Source organism: Lepidochelys kempii, chromosome 3 (assembly GCF_965140265.1).
Source record: "Lepidochelys kempii isolate rLepKem1 chromosome 3, rLepKem1.hap2, whole genome shotgun sequence".
Lineage (NCBI taxonomy): Eukaryota > Metazoa > Chordata > Testudines > Cheloniidae > Lepidochelys > Lepidochelys kempii.
Window position 1 is genome coordinate 184,191,208 of NC_133258.1, and position 19,365 is coordinate 184,210,572.

Sequence of the window (19,365 nt, forward strand, 5' to 3'; positions counted from 1 at the left end):
CTAAACCCGTTTTCCCTCACCATTTTCTCAGCTAGAACTTGTAAACTTTTATTTCAGTCCATGCTAAATATTTTTGTATGTTTGAAGAAAGGCTGTTCAGCCATTTGAGGGGCAGCGATATGGGCCCCCTTTCTATCCTCAGTCCAGAAATAGGGTCCCAAAGTTGGGATTCCCTCCTTTCTCCCCTGCACTCTAGCGATGTAGGAGTTGTGTGAAATGAGCCCAGGTAGTATGTCAGAAGAGGCTGGCATGAGGAAGGCGAGTAAATGTACATATTAGTAGAATCACATTAGCAAAAACTGCAAGATAAGTATCCAAAAAGGACGGGGGTTTAACGTGTTTGTAACTTTCTTCGTTTTCGCCAGTCTTTTCAAATTCATCCAAGTCACATGGTCTTAGTGAGGACTAAATGCATAGCATGTTGGAAGTTCCAAAAACAAGTCATGTTTGATTTATCACATGAGAAAAGAGAGAAAGAACTCTGAAAAACAAATGTGTGAATTAACAGTTCCATAACTGAGAAAAGCTTTTCAGTTTTCTTTTAACCTTCAAAACAAAATCATTTTTGGGTTGACAGGTGCAAGGGAAGTCAGCATCCCAGGAGTGCGCATGAGTGTAAGGACTGGTCTACACACAACTTTTGTACTCCTATACGGGTTAGAAACAGAGTTAAAACAGTACAATCCCCCAATTATAAGGGACGTAGTTACAGCAATATAAAAGGTGCTTATATCAGAATAGTTTATTTTCAGGTTACGTCTACATCCCACAGCCTATACTTGCATAGCACTCTAGTGTAGACACAGCTGATACCTACAGAAGGAGTTTTTTCTGCTGATGTAGGAACACTACCTTCCTGAATGATGTTAGCTATGTTGACAGAAGTACTCCTCCATCCACATAGCTGTGTGCGCACTGGGGGTTTTGTCGACATAGCTATGTCACTTGCAAGGGTGGGGTTTTTCACACCTCTGCCCGATGAAGCAATTAACTTTTAAGTGTAGACCAAGCCTCAGTGTGTAGACATGTCCTTAAATGAAGTAAAATAAATTTGTTAGTCTCTAAGGTGCCACAAGTACTCCTTTTCTTTTTGCGAATACAGACTAACACAGCTGCTACTCTGAAACCTTAAATGAAGTGAAAGCAGCAAGGGTTAGGTTAGATAGAGTAGCTCCTGCAACCACGGCAACCACCACAGAGTCTGGCTGGAAATTAAGAATTCCAGGAAGTCAGAAACACAAACACTGTCAAACTGACCCCAGGCCCCATTCCTCTTTTTATTTGAATAACTGCTTCTGCATTAATGTTTCAGTTCTGAAGGCTCTTGCATCTCTTAGGACTCTTCAGTAATACTCTGATGACATTGTGGTCTCATCTTCCCCCATCTTTGCTTTCTGGTTGGAATGGTATTTTACAATAAATCAAAAATGTGAACATCCAGTTTCTTCTACACTGAAGTCCATGCCCTTGTCAAGACTGGGGAAAAATACTTTTTTCAGTCAAATGACCTTAGCTTGAATGAACCCGCCATTTAACATCAATATAGACACAGTTTAGATTTTAGCAGATCAAATTAGACTAACTCAACCATCTAAAATCACTAAAGGGGTTCAACCTCGTGCAACAGAGTTGCACTTAAGCTTCTGGACAACCACTGCTGGTCCCCAGTCAGATGTACAAGACAAAAGTGTTTTATTAGGCTGTCACCCCCTTTTTGGGGGGCGGGAATGGGGGGAACACCTGCAGCAGTCTTTCCCAGCAATGACAAGGAAGGCACTGGTAGCAAATCAAAATAAAAGTCCTCCATCAGGCCTATCTTCCCTCAGAGAAAGACTGGCTGGCAGCAATCTCAAGCAGTTTCTGACCCCAGAAGGCTTCTCGCAGAGAGACCTGGAGGTCTGCTCTTCCTTCCAGCCAGTTCCCAAATGAGCGGGACTCTACCTTTTTAACCTCTTCCTCCAAACCTGATACCTATGGCACACCCACAGCAGCACGTTAACCCTTTCCTTGCCCGGGGTTTTTTTTTTATAGCCCATCACACTGAGCCTATACTGATGTTAATTCAATTGAGTTAATCTATCTTGATTGAATTTGGACTAGGAAAAAAAGGTGGGGGTTTTTTTTCAATCAGACAAGGCCAATGACTCCCTGTGGCTTATAGTTTAGTGACAAAGTATCATGTCTGGAAACCAACTACTCCGTGGATTATTGTGGTCCCATGTTTCCAACCTGAAATCCTGACAACTTGGTGTATCCTACTTGGCAGTACCCATAAGCCCAGCAGTGTTATCACTATTTTGTTATATATTCCAGGTTATTCAAATTGACATATCAAAAAACTAAGCAGGAGAGAACACGCTCTACTCCTCCCAAAGCTTCTTTGCCCACTGACTGCATATAGGGGAAAGCTATTAGTTAGGCTTGTTGCTTCTTGTAATATAGAAGAGACAAATCATATAGTCAGAGTTAAAGCAACCCTATCCCAGTGAGCTAACATGTCATAGCTAGGAGGGTAGCAGTGCCAAGTTTTGTTGTTGAGAAATCTGGCAGAATCTTACAAAAGCTACTAATGCACAGCTTTTTTTTTTTTTTTTTTTTTGCCTCTGTTTTCACTAACAAGGTCAGCTCCCAGACTGCTGCGCTGGGCATCACAAAATGCGGAAGAGATGGCCAGCCCTCTGTGGAGATAGAGGCGGTTAGGGACTATTTAGAAAAGCTGGACGTGCACAAGTCCATGGGGCCGGACGAGTTGCATCCGAGAGTGCTGAAGGAATTGGCGGCTGTGATTGCAGAGCCACTGGCCATTATCTTTGAAAACTCGTGGCGAACCGGGGAAGTCCCGGATGACTGGAAAAAGGCTAATGTAGTGCCAATCTTTAAAAAAGGGAAGAAGGAAGATCCTGGGAACTACAGGCCAGTCAGCCTCACCTCAGTCCCTGGAAAAATCATGGAGCAGGTCCTCAAAGAATCAATTCTGAAGCACTTGCATGAGAGGAAAGTGATCAGGAACAGCCAGCATGGATTCACCAAGGGAAGGTCATGCCTGACTAATCTAATCGCCTTTTATGATGAGATTACTGGTTCTGTGGATGAAGGGAAAGCAGTGGATGTATTGTTTCTTGACTTTAGCAAAGCTTTTGACACGGTCTCCCATAGTATTCTTGTCAGCAAGTTAAGGAAGTATGGGCTGGATGAATGCACTATAAGGTGGGTAGAAAGCTGGCTAAATTGTCGGGCTCAACGGGTAGTGATCAATGGCTCCATGTCTAGTTGGCAGCCGGTATCAAGTGGAGTGCCCCAAGGGTCGGTCCTGGGGCCGGTTTTATTCAATATCTTCATAAATGACCTGGAGGATGGTGTGGATTGCACTCTCAGCAAATTTGCGGATGATACTAAACTGGGAGGAGTGGTAGATACGCTGGAGGGGAGGGATAGGATACAGAAGGACCTAGACAAATTGGAAGATTGGGCCAAAAGGAATCTGATGAGGTTCAATAAGGATAAGTGCAGGGTCCTGCACTTAGGACGGAAGAACCCAATGCACAGCTACAGACTAGGGACCGAATGGCTAGGCAGCAGTTCTGCGGAAAAGGACCTAGGGGTGACAGTGGACGAGAAGCTGGATATGAGTCAGCAGTGTGCCCTTGTTGCCAAGAAGGCCAATGGCATTTTGGGATGTATAAGTAGGGGCATAGCGAGCAGATCGAGGGACGTGATCGTTCCCCTCTATTCGACATTGGTGAGGCCTCATCTGGAGTACTGTGTCCAGTTTTGGGCCCCACACTTCAAGAAGGATGTGGATAAATTGGAGAGAGTCCAGCGAAGGGCAACAAAAATGATTAGGGGACTGGAACACATGAGTTATGAGGAGAGGCTGAGGGAACTGGGATTGTTTAGCCTGCAGAAGAGAAGAATGAGGGGGGATTTGATAGCTGCTTTCAACTACCTGAAAGGGGGTTCCAAAGAGGATGGCTCTAGACTGTTCTCAATGGTAGCAGATGACAGAACGAGGAGTAATGGTCTCAAGTTGCAGTGGGGGAGGTTTAGATTGGATATTAGGAAAAACTTTTTCACTAAGAGGGTGGTGAAACACTGGAATGCGTTACCTAGGGAGGTGGTAGAATCTCCTTCCTTAGAGGTTTTTAAGGTCAGGCTTGACAAAGCCCTGGCTGGGATGATTTAACTGGGAATTGGTCCTGCTTTGAGCAGGGGGTTGGACTAGATGACCTTCTGGGGTCCCTTCCAACCCCGATATTCTATGATTCTATGATTCTATATGGACGATGGAAGGTGGATAAAGCAAAAAAAATAAAAGATAACAAATATAAATGATTCTGTATTAATTTGTAAAAAGAAGAACAGAAAATGCATAATACCAGACAGCCATTCTCACATGTTGGGTATTAAATATTTGCATTAGAGCAGTTCTAGATTTTAGGACAGAAGAGAAAATAGAGGTAATCTTGTCAATACATGAGGAAAATGTTTCAGAATGAAGATTCAAACTTCATGGGATAGAGCCTCAGCATTTGTAAATTGTCATATGCCTGCTGACTTCAGTGGGCCTATAACTATTTACACCAGCTGAGGATCCACTCCTATGCTTTTATGACCCGATGTTTCCTGACAATTAAATATTGTCAAGGCTTAGAAAGCACCAGTGTAGCATCCACTCATGGAGGGATCTAAGTTATTGGGCTTTTTTCATAAGATGAAATATTTTGTTATAAAAAGAGCTTGAACTATGAATTAGGGAAAAAAAATCAGAAATAAAACTGACTGTTATTTAGTAGTTATTGAAATGCCCTACAAACAGATGCCTCTGAACGTTGCTCTCTGTAAAATTCCTTTTTTATTGGATACTATTCTTTACCCTGCAACAATTCTTAGTGGGAAAACTATAAGAAATACACAAACTTTTTTTCTTTAGATATTTGTATTTAAATAGACTATTAGCCAGTTAACCCCACCACAGCTATGATTACCCTAACTCGCTGAACCCACCCTCTTAATATGAGTATATTGCGCAGGGTGGATAAAAATCAATTAAAAAAAAAAAACACCGGATTATTTTGATCAAATGCTTTTTGAGGAAAAAACCTATCTAAAGATAGTTTTAATTAAGATACATTATAGCTCAAAGATATCTCCTTACACAGAGTCAATCCCTTATCTCTCTCTAAAAGTGCAAAGTTTCAAAAAGTTCAATGAATAGAAGATTGTTGGGGGCAGAATAGATCTGGACAAGGAAAAGAAGTCTAGAGATAAATGTGAGAAGGGAAGGACAGGCAGTAGAAACAAAAGTGAAACTGTTTAAGCAGCATATGCCAAAAGTCTTGAGGTCTTTCTGAGTGTAGCCTTCATTGATTTAAGATCTACCGAACCATTTTCTCACTAGAAGGGAACACCTATAATGGCAGCAGGCCGTAAAAGAGACCCAGTTTGGGAATATTTTAATGAAGTTCCTCTACCTGTGGGTAAGACAGGCATGCGTGCAAAATGCAAACAGTGCAACAAAGAAATGCAAGGCCTGGTTGCCCGAATGAAACATCATCACGAGAAGTGCTCCTTCTCAGGAGGAAGCTGCATTGAAGATGATGAAAGGAACACGTCTGAACACGCAGGATCTTCAGGTTGGTCAACTTTTTTTATTTCATAATTCTTCCTTAAGGACTACCTGTCTTCCTTCTGGACTATTCTTGAATTCTCATGTTTGAGGAAAAAATATAGTTGGTACTATCATTTTAGATGCAGTTGTGATAAAAAATAAATAGAAATAAATGGCCGAAATAGGCAGATCTTTCTTTTACAATTTCACCTTTAAAGTAGTACTGAGTGTCAGCGAATGCAATGAGTAATACTAAATGAGTAGTATGGTAATAATAATTAAATAACTGCATTGACTTATTTTGTTTAGGAGAATCCATCCTCAACATACAGGATTCTCAAAACTATTCACCTTCAAGATCACCATCATCTTCTATAGTTTCAGTTATCTGCCAAAGACAGTGTTTCAGTCACATTATGTATGTCACATAGCCACAGTATATCACCTGTAGCAAAAAGAAAAAAAATCTCCATCATCCAGAAACAACCATTAATAAATTTGTGATAAGAACCAGCAGATTACAAAAAAATACATTACTGATTACAAAAAGAGGTAACTGATGAAAAAATTGCCCCGTTTGTTTATGCAACAAACTCTCCTTTCCATATGATTGAGAACTCACACTTCATTAACATGGTTCAGTCATTAAGACCAGGATACAGTCTACCCAACAGCGCAGATGTCGCAGGTTGGATGAAGTGTATGAAAGAGAAATTGAGCAGTGTGCAAAAGCTCTAGAGGGTGAAATTGTTAACCTGAGTCTTGATGGGTGGAGCAATGTCCACAATGATCCTGTTGTATGTGCTTGTGCGACAACAGAAGAAGGGAATGTCTTCCTTACAGAAACAACTGATACATCAGGAAATGCACACACAGCAGAATACTTACAAGAAGTAGCAGTAAACGCTATAACAAACTGTGAAAAAAAATTCAAATATCTAGTACGCAGTTTGGTCACAGACAATGATGCAAATGTATCCAAGATGAGAAGAAATTTAGAAGAGAGTTGCAAGCTAATAACATGTGGTAGCATTGCTTATTTGATGCACCTCTTAGACAAAGACTTCAGTGTTCCAGAAATAAAGGCTAATGTTTTTGAAATTGCAAAATACTTCTGTAACAACCACTTTGCAGCAGCTGCTCTGAAAAAAGTGAGAGGAAGCTAACTCTCCCACAAGACATGGGATGGAACTCAGTAGTGGACTGTTTTGAGCACTATATCAAGAACTGGCCTAATCTGATGATAGTTTGTGAACAAAATCGTGAAAAAATAGATGACACTGTTACAGCCAAAGTTCTCAACATTCGGCTTAAGAGAAATGTTGAACACATGCCGTGTACCCTGAAGCCTATTTCTGTAGCCTTGAACAAAATGCTGGGAAATAGCTGTTTTATTGCTGATGCTGTTGAAATTTGGAAGGAACTGAGTGAGATCTTAAAAAGAGAAATATGCAATGCCAGACATAGCCCTGGTCTACACTACGACTTTAGGTCAGAGTTAGCAACGTTAGATCGGTTTAGCCCTGCACCTGTCCACACTACGAAGCCATTTTTTCCGACTTTAAGGGCTCTTAAAACTGGTTTCTGTATTTCTCCCTGACGACTGCATTAGTGCTGAAATAGACCTTGCTGGGTCCAATTTGGGATAGTGTGAATGGAATTCGATGATATTGCCCTCCGGGAGCTATCTCAGAGTGCTCCATTGTGACTGCTCTGGACAGCACTCTCAACTCAGATGCACTGGCCAGGTAGACAGGAAAAGCCCCATGAACTTTTGAATTTCATTTCCTGTTTGGCCAGCATGGCGAGCTGATCAGCACAGTTGACCATGCAGAGCTCTTCAGCACAGGTGACCATACAGTCCCAGAATCACAAAAGAGCTCCAGCATGGACCGAACGGGAGGTACGGGATCTGATCACTGTATGGGGAGACGAATCCGTGCTATCAGAACTCCGTTCCAAAAGACGAAATGCCAAAGTATTTGAAAAAATCTCCAAGGGCATGAAGGACAGAGGTTATAACAGGGACCCGCAGCAGTGCAGTATGAAACTTAAAGAGCTCAGGCAAGCCTATCAAAGAACCAGAGAGGCAATCGGCCACTCCGGGTCAGAGCCCCAGACATGCCGCTTCTGTGAAGAGCTGCAAGCCTTTCTAGGGGGTTCCCTACAACTACCCCAGCCCTGTGCGTGGACTCCGTCAATGGACTCTCACACAACAGGGATGCGGATTTTGGAGACAAGGAAGATGATGAGGAGAAGGAGGTTGAAGCACAGCAAGCAAGAGGAGAAACTGTTTTCCCCAACAGCCAGGAACAGTTTCTCACCCTGGATCTTGTACCATCCCAACCCACCGAAGGCGGGCTCCCGGACCCAGAAGGCGGAGAAGGTACCTCTGGTGAGTGTACCTTTGTAAATATAATACACGGTTTAAAAGCCAGCGTGTTTACTTATTAATTTGTCCTGAAGACTTGGGATGCATTCACGGCCAGTACAGCGATTGGAATCCCGGTGTTTGCTGGCATTCAAAAAACATCCGTTCCTTATCTCTCTGTGTTATCCTCAGGACAGTGATATCATTCATGGTCACCTGGTTGAAATAGGGGAATTTTATTAAGGGGACATTCAGAGGTGGCCGTTCCTGCTGGGCTGTTTGCCTGTGACTGAACAGAAAACATCCCCGCTGTTAGCCATGCGGTGGGGGGAGGGGTGGAGCGATCATCCCAGAAAATTGGGTGGGTGTCTGTGTGTGTGTGGGGGGGTGAGGGTTAGTTGGGTTTGTGCTGCACGTTAACCCGAAAACCGCAGCCCCTCCTTTTAAATGGCCAACCCATTTTAAAGGGCCAACCCAATGGGTGCTTGGTATGGGAAATGAGGGCGCTGCTGTTTGAAACCATTCCCACATGTTATGAAGGTTAAAGAAGCCAAAAGACTGTGGCTTACCATGTCTCCTGCAAGCTGAATTCTGTTGCCTGCCGGCCCTGCATGTGTGATCTCTCACACCATACCGGCACACCCTCGATATAAGGGGTAAAATGCAACCTTATAAAGAAAGCACACATGCTATATAATGTTAACAGCTTGGTTCACCATGAAAGACTCTACCCACTGTTCTCTAAAATGTCTCTTTTTAAAGACTAATCTCCCTTTTTTCCCTCCCGCAGCTCCAAAGGTTTCATCACTCCACGTATCATCTCTGTCCCAGAGGCTATCAAAGATTAGAAGCTGGAAAAAACGCAAACTGATATGCTCTGGCGTATGGTTGAGGGGCAGGAAAGGCAGCAGGAGCACAGACCGCTGCTACAGCTCCAGTATAACCAACCGCCCTCCTCCCCAAGTTCCATAGCCTCCTCACCCAGACGCCTAAGAACACAGTGGGGGGCCCCCGGGCACCCAACCACTCCACCCCAGAGGACTACCTAAGCAACAAAATCTGGCATTCAATAAGTTTTGAAGTGCAGTATGGCCTTGTCCTTCCGTCCTCCCCTCTTCCCCCACCCCACCCGGTGCTTCCCTCCTCCCCCACCCCTCCCAGGTTACCTTGGCAGTTATTCCCCCGTTTGTGTGACGAATTAATAAAGAATGCATGGAATTTGAAACAACAATGACTTTATTGGCTCTGCAAGCGGTGATCAAAGGGAGGAGGGGAGGGTGGTTGGCTTAAAGGGAAGTAGAGTAAACCAAGGGGGCTGGTTTTCATCAAGAAACAAACAGAACTTGCACACCATAGCCTGGTCAGCCATGAAACTGGTTTTCAAAGCTTCTCTGATGTGCAGCGCACCCTGCTGTGCTCTTCTAACCGCCCTGGTGTCTGGCTGTGCGTAATCAGCAGCCAGGTGATTTGCCTCAACTTGCCACCCCGCCATAAACTTCTCTCCCTTACTCTCACAGATATTGTGGAACGCACAGCAAGCAGTAATAACTGTGCAAATTTTGGTTTCACTGAGGTCTAAATGACTCAGTAAACTGCACCAGTGCGCTTTTAAACGTCCAAATGCACATTCTACCACCATTCTGCACTTGCTCAGCCTGTAGTTGAACAGCTCCTGACTACTGTCCAGGAGGGTGCCTGCATATGGCTTCATGAGCCATGGTATTAAGGGGTAGGCTGGGTCCCCAAGGATAACTATAGGCATTTCAACATCCCCAACGGTTATTTTCTGGCATGGGAAAAAAGTCCCTTGCTGGAGCTGTTTCAACAGAGCAGAGTTCCTGAAGATGCGAGCATCATGTACCTTTCCCGGCCATCCCATGTTGATGCTGGTGAAACGTCCCTTGTGATCCACCAGTGCTTGGAGCACCACTGAAAAGTACCCCTTTCGGTTTATGTACTCACTGCCTTGGTGCTCCGGTGTCAAGATAGGAATATGGGTTCCGTCTATCACCCCAACACAGTTAGGGAAACTCATTGCAGCAAAGCCATCCACTATGACCTGCACATTTCCCAGAGTCACCCTTGATAGCAGCAGCTCAGTAATCTCATTGGCTACTTGGATCACAGCAGCTCTCACAGTAGATTTGCCCACTCCAAATTGATTTCCAACTGATTGGTAGCTGTCTGACGTTGCAAGCTTCCAGAGGGCCGTTGCCACTCGCTTTTTGAACTGTGAGGGCTGCTCTCATCTTGGTATTCTTGCGCTTCAGGGCAGGGGAAAGCAAGTCACAAAGTTCCATGAAAGTGCCCTTACACATATGAAAGTTTTGCAGCCATTGGGAATCGTCCCAGACCTGCAACACTATGCAGTCCCACCAGTCTGTGCTTGTTTCCCGGGCCCAGAATTGGTGTTCCACGGCATGAGCCTGCTCCATTGCCACAAAGATGGCCAAATTGCCGGGGCCGGTACTTTGAGAGAAGTCTGTGTCCATGTCCTCATCATTCTCCTCACCGCGCTGCCGTCGCCTACTTGCCTGCTTTTGCAGGTTCTGGTTCTGCATATACTGCAGGATAATGCGCATGGTGTATAGAGTGGTCACAACTGCCGCGGTGATCTGAGCGGGCTCCATGCTTGCTGTGGTATGGCGTGAGCAGCAGAGCAGAGTGGCAGTGGCGGGTGAATGACGATGCTGACAGCAATATGGCGCCCGCACGGAATAAGGCGCAAAATGATTGTCGGCCATTGCTTTCACAGAGGGAGAGGGGAGCAAGGCAGCAGACAGTGCTGGTGGCTGGGAGAGCATCCTGAGGCAGAATGGCCCCCTCAAGGATTGAACTCACAATCCTGGGTTTAGCAGGCCAAAGTTCAAATCACTGAGCTATCCCTCTGCCAATATTCCAGGCAGGACTGAATCTCTGTTAGACAAAACTTAAAGAAGAGAATGACCTGAGTCACTCCCATTTATGTGCAGGCGCCCCTGACAGACATTACCGAGGTCTGCCAGGAGCACCCATGTCCACCCAGGCGCCCTGACCAAGGCTGGCGAAGAGCACCCAGGAGACGACGAGGACGGCTACTAGTCGTACTGCACTATCTGCTGCCACAAGGCAATGAGCTGCTGCTGTGTAGCAATGCAGTCCCATGTCTGCCAGCACCCAGGAGACGTACTGTGACGGTGAGCTGAGCGGGCTCCATGCTTGCCGTGGTATGGCGTCTGCACAGGTAACCCAGGAAAAAAGGTGCGAAACAATTGTCTGTCATTGCTTTCACGGACGGAAGGCGGGAGGTATGGTGGGGGGGGGGCTGATGACATGTACCCAGAACCACCCGCAACTATGTTTTTTGCCCCATCAGGCATTGGGATCCCAACCCAGAATTCCAATGGGCGGCGGAGACTGTGGGACCTGTGGGATAGCTACCCACAGTGCAACACTCCGGAAGTCGACGCTAGCCTCGGTACTGTGGACGCACTCCGCCGACTTAATGGTCTTAAGTGGGGACCCACACAAAATCGACTGTATAAAATTGCTTTCTAAAAATTCAACTTTTATAAATTCGACCTAATTTCATAGTGTAGACATACCCTTAAATTACAAGCATTGAAAAAACAAATGGGACAAGCACTATCTCCAGCTCATTTTCTTGCAAATATTCTCAATGCCAGGGTCAAACCTTAACTGCTGAAGAGAAGGAGTTTGCTTGATGTCCATATCATAGCCATCATCCTTCCATAATGCCAACTATAATAAACTTCAGAGCTAAGGGTGAACCATTCAAGAAATATATGTTTGCTGAAGATGTTTTAAAGAAAGTCACACAAGTGAACTGGTGGAACTGATTTAACCACTTGCATTCAGACACTTTTGAAGTGATAATCTCACTTTTAACAGCAGTAGCCTCTTCTGCCAATGTAGAAAGAATATTTTCTTCCTTTGGACTAATTCATTCCAAATAGAGAAATCGTTTGGGACCTGAAAAAGCAGGAAAGCTTGTTTTTCTTTTCCAGATTATGAACAACAGGAAAATGAAGGTGAAGACAACTGAGTTAGCTGCAGAAGCCAATATTTTAAGTTTCTCATGTTGACCTGGCTGACATAGTTGATTTAATTTTGGGTGGTTTTTTTTTTTAATATTTCATTTAACCATTTTAGTTAAAAAACATTTTAACAAAAACAAACCCTGATTTTAAAAAACTTGAATGTTTAACTAAATTCAAAAATCCATGCTTGTTTTGTTAAAATATTATATGTTTGCTGTTGAAGAAAAAAATCCAGAATACATAACATTGTTGTTTTAGTTAAATGAAATAATTTAAATGTCTGTCTGGTGATGTTCTCCTCCTAATGCAGCATGGCAAGAAAATCCTCCAAATGTTAATGAGTAACCTGTTGAACTGGAGCTAGTTCACCTCCCAATGACTTCATAAATATCTACTTCAATTACCTTTGGTAAATGAAAAAACCAAACAATCATTCATTTTCTGATATAGCCATAAAACTAATCTGAAAATTTTTCAAAATAAATCACTTAAAAAATGTATATAGCGTGTACCTTCTAAAAATGAAACCTACATCTATCTTTGAGTTGTAAAGAATATGTATAAAGGTTATAACAACCAACAAGAATGTACTTTTATGTAGAAATCCATGATTAAATCAAGTCTTCCTAACGAGTGATTTAAATCAAATCCACCCTGATATTGCGCCATAATTTTATTTGAAAATTGGCTTTCTGCAACAACTGTGCTAGGTGCCTCTTCTTTTTCCCAGCTTTCTTCTGGGGCTCATCTCTTGAGAACTGCTCCTGGGTTGGCTTGCTGGCTCATTCCATTCCATCCTACTCCTCAAAGGGCCCACCTACTTGGATTCCTCTTCCTTCCTTGAGGGCTCTCACTCCTTCACTCATGGAGCACTGAAAACTCATCCTAGCTATCATTCAATTGTTAAATACCGTATTCCTATTCTGAATAGGATATAACTTTACCTGTGCTTCACTTGTGCTAAACACGGACCTAAATTAGTTTCTTTATGGCACTGCCTGTGGAGCAATAAGTAACTACTGTGCTCAGATTCACGACTCAGTGCTAATCAATGTGAATTTCAATCTGGCGCTGCATCTATGGGGTACAGATGTGAAAGACCCAGTTGAAAGAACTGTATACTATCTCACCAATAGGAAGGAAACTGATCCTTGCTTTACTGATCACTTCATCCACTCCAGCTTTTAGAATGGTTTCAGAGTAGCAGCTGTGTTAGTCTGTATTCACAAAAAGAAAAGCAGTACTTGTGGCACCTTAGAGACTAACAAATTTATTTGAGCATAAGCTTTCGTGAGCTACAGCTCACTTCATCGGATGCATTCAGTGGAAGATACAGTGGGGAGATTTATATACATAGAGAACATGAAACAATACACACTGTAAGGAGAGTTGATCACTTAAGGTGAGCTATTACCAACAGGAGAGCTGGGGAGGGGGGGACCTTTTGTAGTGATAATCAAGGTGGGCTGATAGCGTAGGGCCTCCTCAGCACTCCCAGCTATCTTTGAGACACCACTGACTTCCTGAGGAAACTACAATCCATCGGTGATCTTCCTGAAAACACCATCCTGGCCACTATGGACGTAGAAGCCTTCTACACCAACATTTCACACAAAGATGGACTACAAGCCATAGAATCATAGAATCATAGAATATCAGGGTTGGAAGGGACCTCAGGAGGTCATCTAGTCCAACCCCCTGCTCAAAAGCAGGACCCATACCCAATTAAATCATCCCAGCCAGGGCTTTGTCAAGCCTGACCTTAAAAACCTCTAAGGAAGGAGATTCCACCACCTCCCTAGGCAACGCATTCCAGTGTTTCACCACCCTCCTAGTGAAAAAGTTTTTCCTAATATCCAACCTAAACCTCCCCAACTGCAACTTGAGACCATTACTCCTTGTCCTGTCCTCTTCCACCACTGAGAATAGTCTAGAACCATCCTCTCTAGAACTACCTCTCAGGTAGTTGAAAGCAGCTATCAAATCCCCCCTCATTCTTCTCTTCTGCAGACTAAACAATCCCAGTTCCCTCAGCCTCTCCTCATAACTCATGTGTTCCAGACCCCTAATCATTTCTGTTGCCCTTCGCTGGACTCTCTCCAATTTATCCACATCCTTCTTGTAGTGTGGGGCCCAAAACTGGACACAGTACTCCAGATGAGGCCTCACCAATGTCGAATAGAGGGGGACGATCACGTCCCTCGATCTGCTCGCTATGCCCCTACTTATACATCCCAAAATGCCATTGGCCTTCTTGGCAACAAGGGCACACTGCTGACTCATATCCAGCTTCTTGTCCACTGACACCCCTAGGTCCTTTTCCGCAGAACTGCTGCCTAGCCATTCGGTCCCTAGTCTGTAGCTGTGCATTGGATTCTTCCATCCTAAGTGCAGGACCCTGCACTTATCCTTATTGAACCTCATCAGATTTCTTTTGGCCCAATCCTCCAATTTGTCTAGATCCTTCTGTATCCTATCCCTCCCCTCCAGCATATCTACCACTCCTCCCAGTTTCGTATTATCCGCAAATTTGCTGAGAGTGCAATCCACACCATCCTCCAGATCGTTTATGAAGATATTGAACAAAACCGGCCCCAGGACCGACCCCTGGGGCACTCCACTTGACACCGGCTGCCAACTAGACATGGAGCCATTGATCACTACCCGTTGAGCCCGACAATCTAGCCAACTTTCTATCTACCTTATAGTCCATTCATCCAGCCCATACTTCCTTAACTTGCTGACAAGAATACTATGGGAGACCGTGTCAAAAGCTTTGCTAAAGTCAAGATACAATACATCCACTGCTTTCCCTTCATCCACAGAACCAGTAATCTCATCATAGAAGGCGATTAGATTAGTCAGGCATGACCTTCCCTTGGTGAATCCATGCTGGCTGTTCCTGATCACTTTCCTCTCATGCAAGTGCTTCAGGATTGATTCTTTGAGGACCTGCTCCATGATTTTTCCAGGGACTGAGGTGAGGCTGACTGGCCTGTAGTTCCCAGGATCCTCCTTCTTCCCTTTTTTAAAGATTGGCACTACATTAGCCTTTTTCCAGTCATCCGAGACTTCCCCCGTTCGCCACGAGTTTTCAAAGATAATGGCCAATGGCTCTGCAATCACAGCCGCCAGTTCCTTTAGCACTCTCGGATGCAACTCATCCGGCCCCATGGACTTGTGCACGTCCAGTTTTTCTAAATAGTCCCTAACCACCTCTTTCTCCACAAAGGGCTGGCCATCTATTCCCCATGTTGTGATGCCCAGCACAGCAGTCTGGGAGCTGACCTTGTTCGTGAAGACAGACGCAAAAAAAGCATTGAGTACATTAGCTTTTTCCACATCCTCCGTCACTAGGTTGCCTCCCTCATTCAGTAAGGGGCCCACACTTTCCTTGGCTTTCTTCTTGTTGCCAACATACCTGAAGAAACCCTTCTTGTTACTCTTAACATCTCTCGCTAGTTGCAGCTCCAGGTGCGATTTGGCCCTCCTAATTCCATTCCTACATGCCCGAGCAATGTTTTTATACTCTTCCCTGGTCATATGTCCAACCTTCCACTTCTTGTAAGCTTCTTTTTTATGCTTAAGATCTGCTAGGATTTCACTGTTAAGCCAAGCTGGTCGCCTGCCATACTTACTATTCTTTCGACACATCGGGATGGTTTGTCCCTGTAACCTCAACAGGGATTCCTTGAAATACAGCTATCAGGAACACTATCCCCAATAATGTCACGGCAAACCTGGTGGCTGAACTTCATGACTTTGTCCTCACCCATAACTATTTCACATTTGGGGATAATGTATACCTTCAAATCAGCGGCACTGCTATGGGTACCTATATGCCAACATTTTTATGGCTGACTTAGAACAACGCTTCCTCAGTTCTCGTACCCTAATGCCCCTACTCTACTTGCGCTACATTGAGGACATCTTCATCATGTGGACCCATGGAAAAGAAGCCCTTGAGGAATTCCACCATGATTTCAACAATTTCCATCCCACCATCAACCTCAGCGTGGACCAGTCCACACAAGAGTTCCACTTCCTGGACACTACGGTGCTAATAAGCTATGGTCACATAAACACCACTCTATACCGGAAACCTACTGACTGCTATTCCTACCTACATGCCTCCAGCTTTCATCCAGACCACACCACACAATCCATTGTCTACAGCCAAGCTCTACGATACAACCGCATTTGCTCCAACACCTCAGACAGAGACAAACACCTAGAAGATCTCTATCAAGCATTCTTACAACTACAATACCCACCTGCTGAAGTTAAGAAACAGACTGACAGAGCCAGAAGAGTACCCAGAAGTCACCTACTACAGGACAGGCCCAACAAAGAAAATAACAGAACGCCACTAGCCATCACCTTCAGCCCCCAACTAAAACCTCTCCAAAGCATCATCAAGAATCTACAACCTATCCTGAAGGACGACCCATCACTCTCACAGATTTTGGCAGACAGGCCAGTCCTTGCTTACAGACAGCCCCCCAACCTGAAGCAAATACTCACCAGCAACCACACACCACACAACAGACCACTAACCCAGAAACCTATCCTTGCAACAAAGCCCATTGATAACTGTGTCCACATATCTATTCAGGGGACACCATCATAGGGCCTAATCACATCAGCCACGCTATCAGAGGCTCGTTCACCTGCACATCTACCAATGTGATATATGCCATCATGTGCCAGCAATGCCCCTCTGCCATGTACATTGGCCAAACTGGACAGTCTCTACGTAAAAGAACAAATGGACACAAATCAGAAGTCAAGTATTATACCATTCAAAAACCAGTCGAAGAACACTTCAATCTCTTTGGTCACTCGATTACAGACCTAAAAGTTGCAGTTCTTCAACAAAAAACATCAAAAACAGACACCAATGAGAGACTGCTGAATTGGAATTAATTTGCAAACTGGATACAATTAACTTAGGCTTGAATAGAGACTGAGAGTGGATGTGTCATTACACAAAGTAAAACTATTTCCACATGTTTATTCCTCCCCGCCCCCCCACTGTTCCTCAGACGTTCTTGCCAATTGCTGGAAACGGCCCACCTTGATTATCACTAGAAAACGTACGCCGCCCCCCGCCCCCTTCCGCTCTCCTGCTGGTAATAACTCACCTTAAGTGATCACTCTTGTTACAGTGTGTATGGTAACACCCATTGTTTCATGTTCTCTATGTATATAAATCTCCCCACTGTATCTTCCACTGAATGCATCCGATGAAGTGAGCTGTGGCTCACGAAAGCTTAAGCTCAAATAAATTTGTTAGTCTCTAAGGTGCCACAAGTACTCCTTAGCTTTTAGAATGCAGGTCAATGAAATCAGATCTTGGCCTTTTAAAGACACGCACATTAACTGCACAGCGCAAAAGAAAACTTCTGTAAAACCTGAGGACTGTACATAGTAGCATTCAGCATTAACCAATACCACCAAGATACATCTACAGTTATTTCCTCCTGCCTAGGCTACAACACAAACTAGATAAAACTTAAGCTAAAGATGTTACTTTATATCTATACTAGGAAAAAGGATGAGTTTAGGTCAGACTTAGCGAGCATATACATATGTTACCTAAATCCTATCTAAACTTGACCACGTTTCCTAGTCAAGACAAACCCTAAAAGGTCTTAGGTCTTAATTAGGCTGTGATGGTCACACTCCACTGCAGGAGGAGGATGTGTGTAACTTTCCACCTCTGCTGAGGCTATAGCTATGTTTGTTGAAATGTGATCATAACTTTTATTTCACAACTACCAAAATGGAAAATGTTATTGTCAGTGTAAACAAACAAATGAATTGCTGATTCATTTTAAGGTCTGGGGTAAATAAGGATGGGCAGTCTGAAAAAGAAAATGCATGTGTGCAAAAAAAATTTTAAAAATAGTGACATTTGTCACTTTTATAATTCAAATCGCCATAGTAGCAGGGTGAAGCAAACTAAATGGAAAGCTTTTAAAATTGCCAATGTTTGGATTTTTTATAATGGCAAAAATCTCCCAGGCCAGTCTGCACATTTCAGGACAGTATTGAGACTCCTTGGGTTGATGGTAATATCATACCAGGGGATACCTTTTCTTGTCCAAAGCACCTCATTGATAAAACAGTGTTTCTTAGGGCTTGTCTACACATAAAAAATAATCTGGGATAAAACAGGGTGTACATTTAAAATTGATTAACTATTTCTGATTATTCCGGAACAGTTATTTCTGATTAATTCTACATGTGGACACTCTTATTCCGGAATAAGAGTGTCCACATGTGGAATTAATCAGAAATAACTATTCTGGAATAACTTAAGACCTTAGAATAGAATCTCTCATCAAAAGGGCCTTTTCTCCTGTGAATTCACAGCTGTAAGTTACCACTGGTTTTTGTCTTCTGTGGCTGAAGCACAACTGCAATCTGATTGTGAAATCATGCTCCAAATGACTGCACAGTTCCAGTCCTCTTCTCAGACACTTTCTGTTTAACAATGATTCAAAACAATGCACCCCAGTCAGTCTCAATGGCAACTTTTCTCAAATGCAGCCATCACAGGCTTTTCGTGTGGCCATGACAGCCTCCTGGGCGGTGATGGGGAAGCATCGGCCCCTCCCCCTCCCTCCTTGTGGCTCCTAGATGCACTGCCCTGCACCGCCTCTGGAGAGAGGGGGGGCACAATGTGGCAAGAGCAAGGTGAGTTCTTGACCTATGTTGGGTGGGGGGGGGGGGGTTTGGATGGAAGGCTTCAGCGACGAGACTTCAGGGCAGCGGCTACTAGCCTCCAGCCCCTGGTTCCAGCTGTATGGCTGCAAGCACTGGCTCCAGTCACACAGTGGCAGGCACTGGCCACAGGCACCAATCCCCAGCCTAGCCGCACAGCAGTGGGCTCCAACCACAGGGCTTTGGGTGCTAACCCCTGGCTCTGGAGCTTCAGTCGGCCTCTTACCCCCAGTTCCGGCTGTGTAGTGGTGGGTGCTGGCCCTGGTCTCCAGCTACATGACCCTAGCCCCTGGTGCTTATCCCCTGCCCCAGCTGCACGGCAGCAGGCACCGACCCACAGCTCTGTTCCCGGACTCCAGCCATGCGGTGGTGGGAGCTGGCCCCAGGCGCTGACTCCAGGCCCCAGCCATGCACCCCTGGACTCCAGGACCCAGCTCCAGGCTCTAAACATGAAGCGGGAGGCACTAGCCCTGGGCGCTGACCCACAGCTCTGGCTGTGCAGCAGTGGGCTCTGATCCCTGGCTCTGGCCACGCAGTTCCTGTCCCTAGCTCTAGGCACTGAGCCCCACCCCTGGCCGCTTGGCAACAGACACCAGGCCCGGGCTCTGGCCATGTGA

The 19,365-nt window shown here is 44.7% G+C and overlaps 1 protein-coding gene and 1 long non-coding RNA gene across 17 annotated transcripts in view; one reads left to right on the forward strand and one right to left on the reverse strand.

Annotated features, from left to right (window-relative positions):
* The window catches only part of FOXN2 (forkhead box N2), a 134,365-nt gene that overhangs the window by 32,798 nt on the left and 82,202 nt on the right, over window positions 1-19,365 (reverse strand). The gene's annotated exons all lie outside the window — the stretch shown is intronic.
* On the forward strand, window positions 4,174-9,157 carry LOC140909596 (uncharacterized). The gene is made up of 3 exons (XR_012158283.1): window positions 4,174-5,633; window positions 5,918-8,003; window positions 8,770-9,157. It is a non-coding gene; the product is annotated as an uncharacterized lncRNA (long non-coding RNA).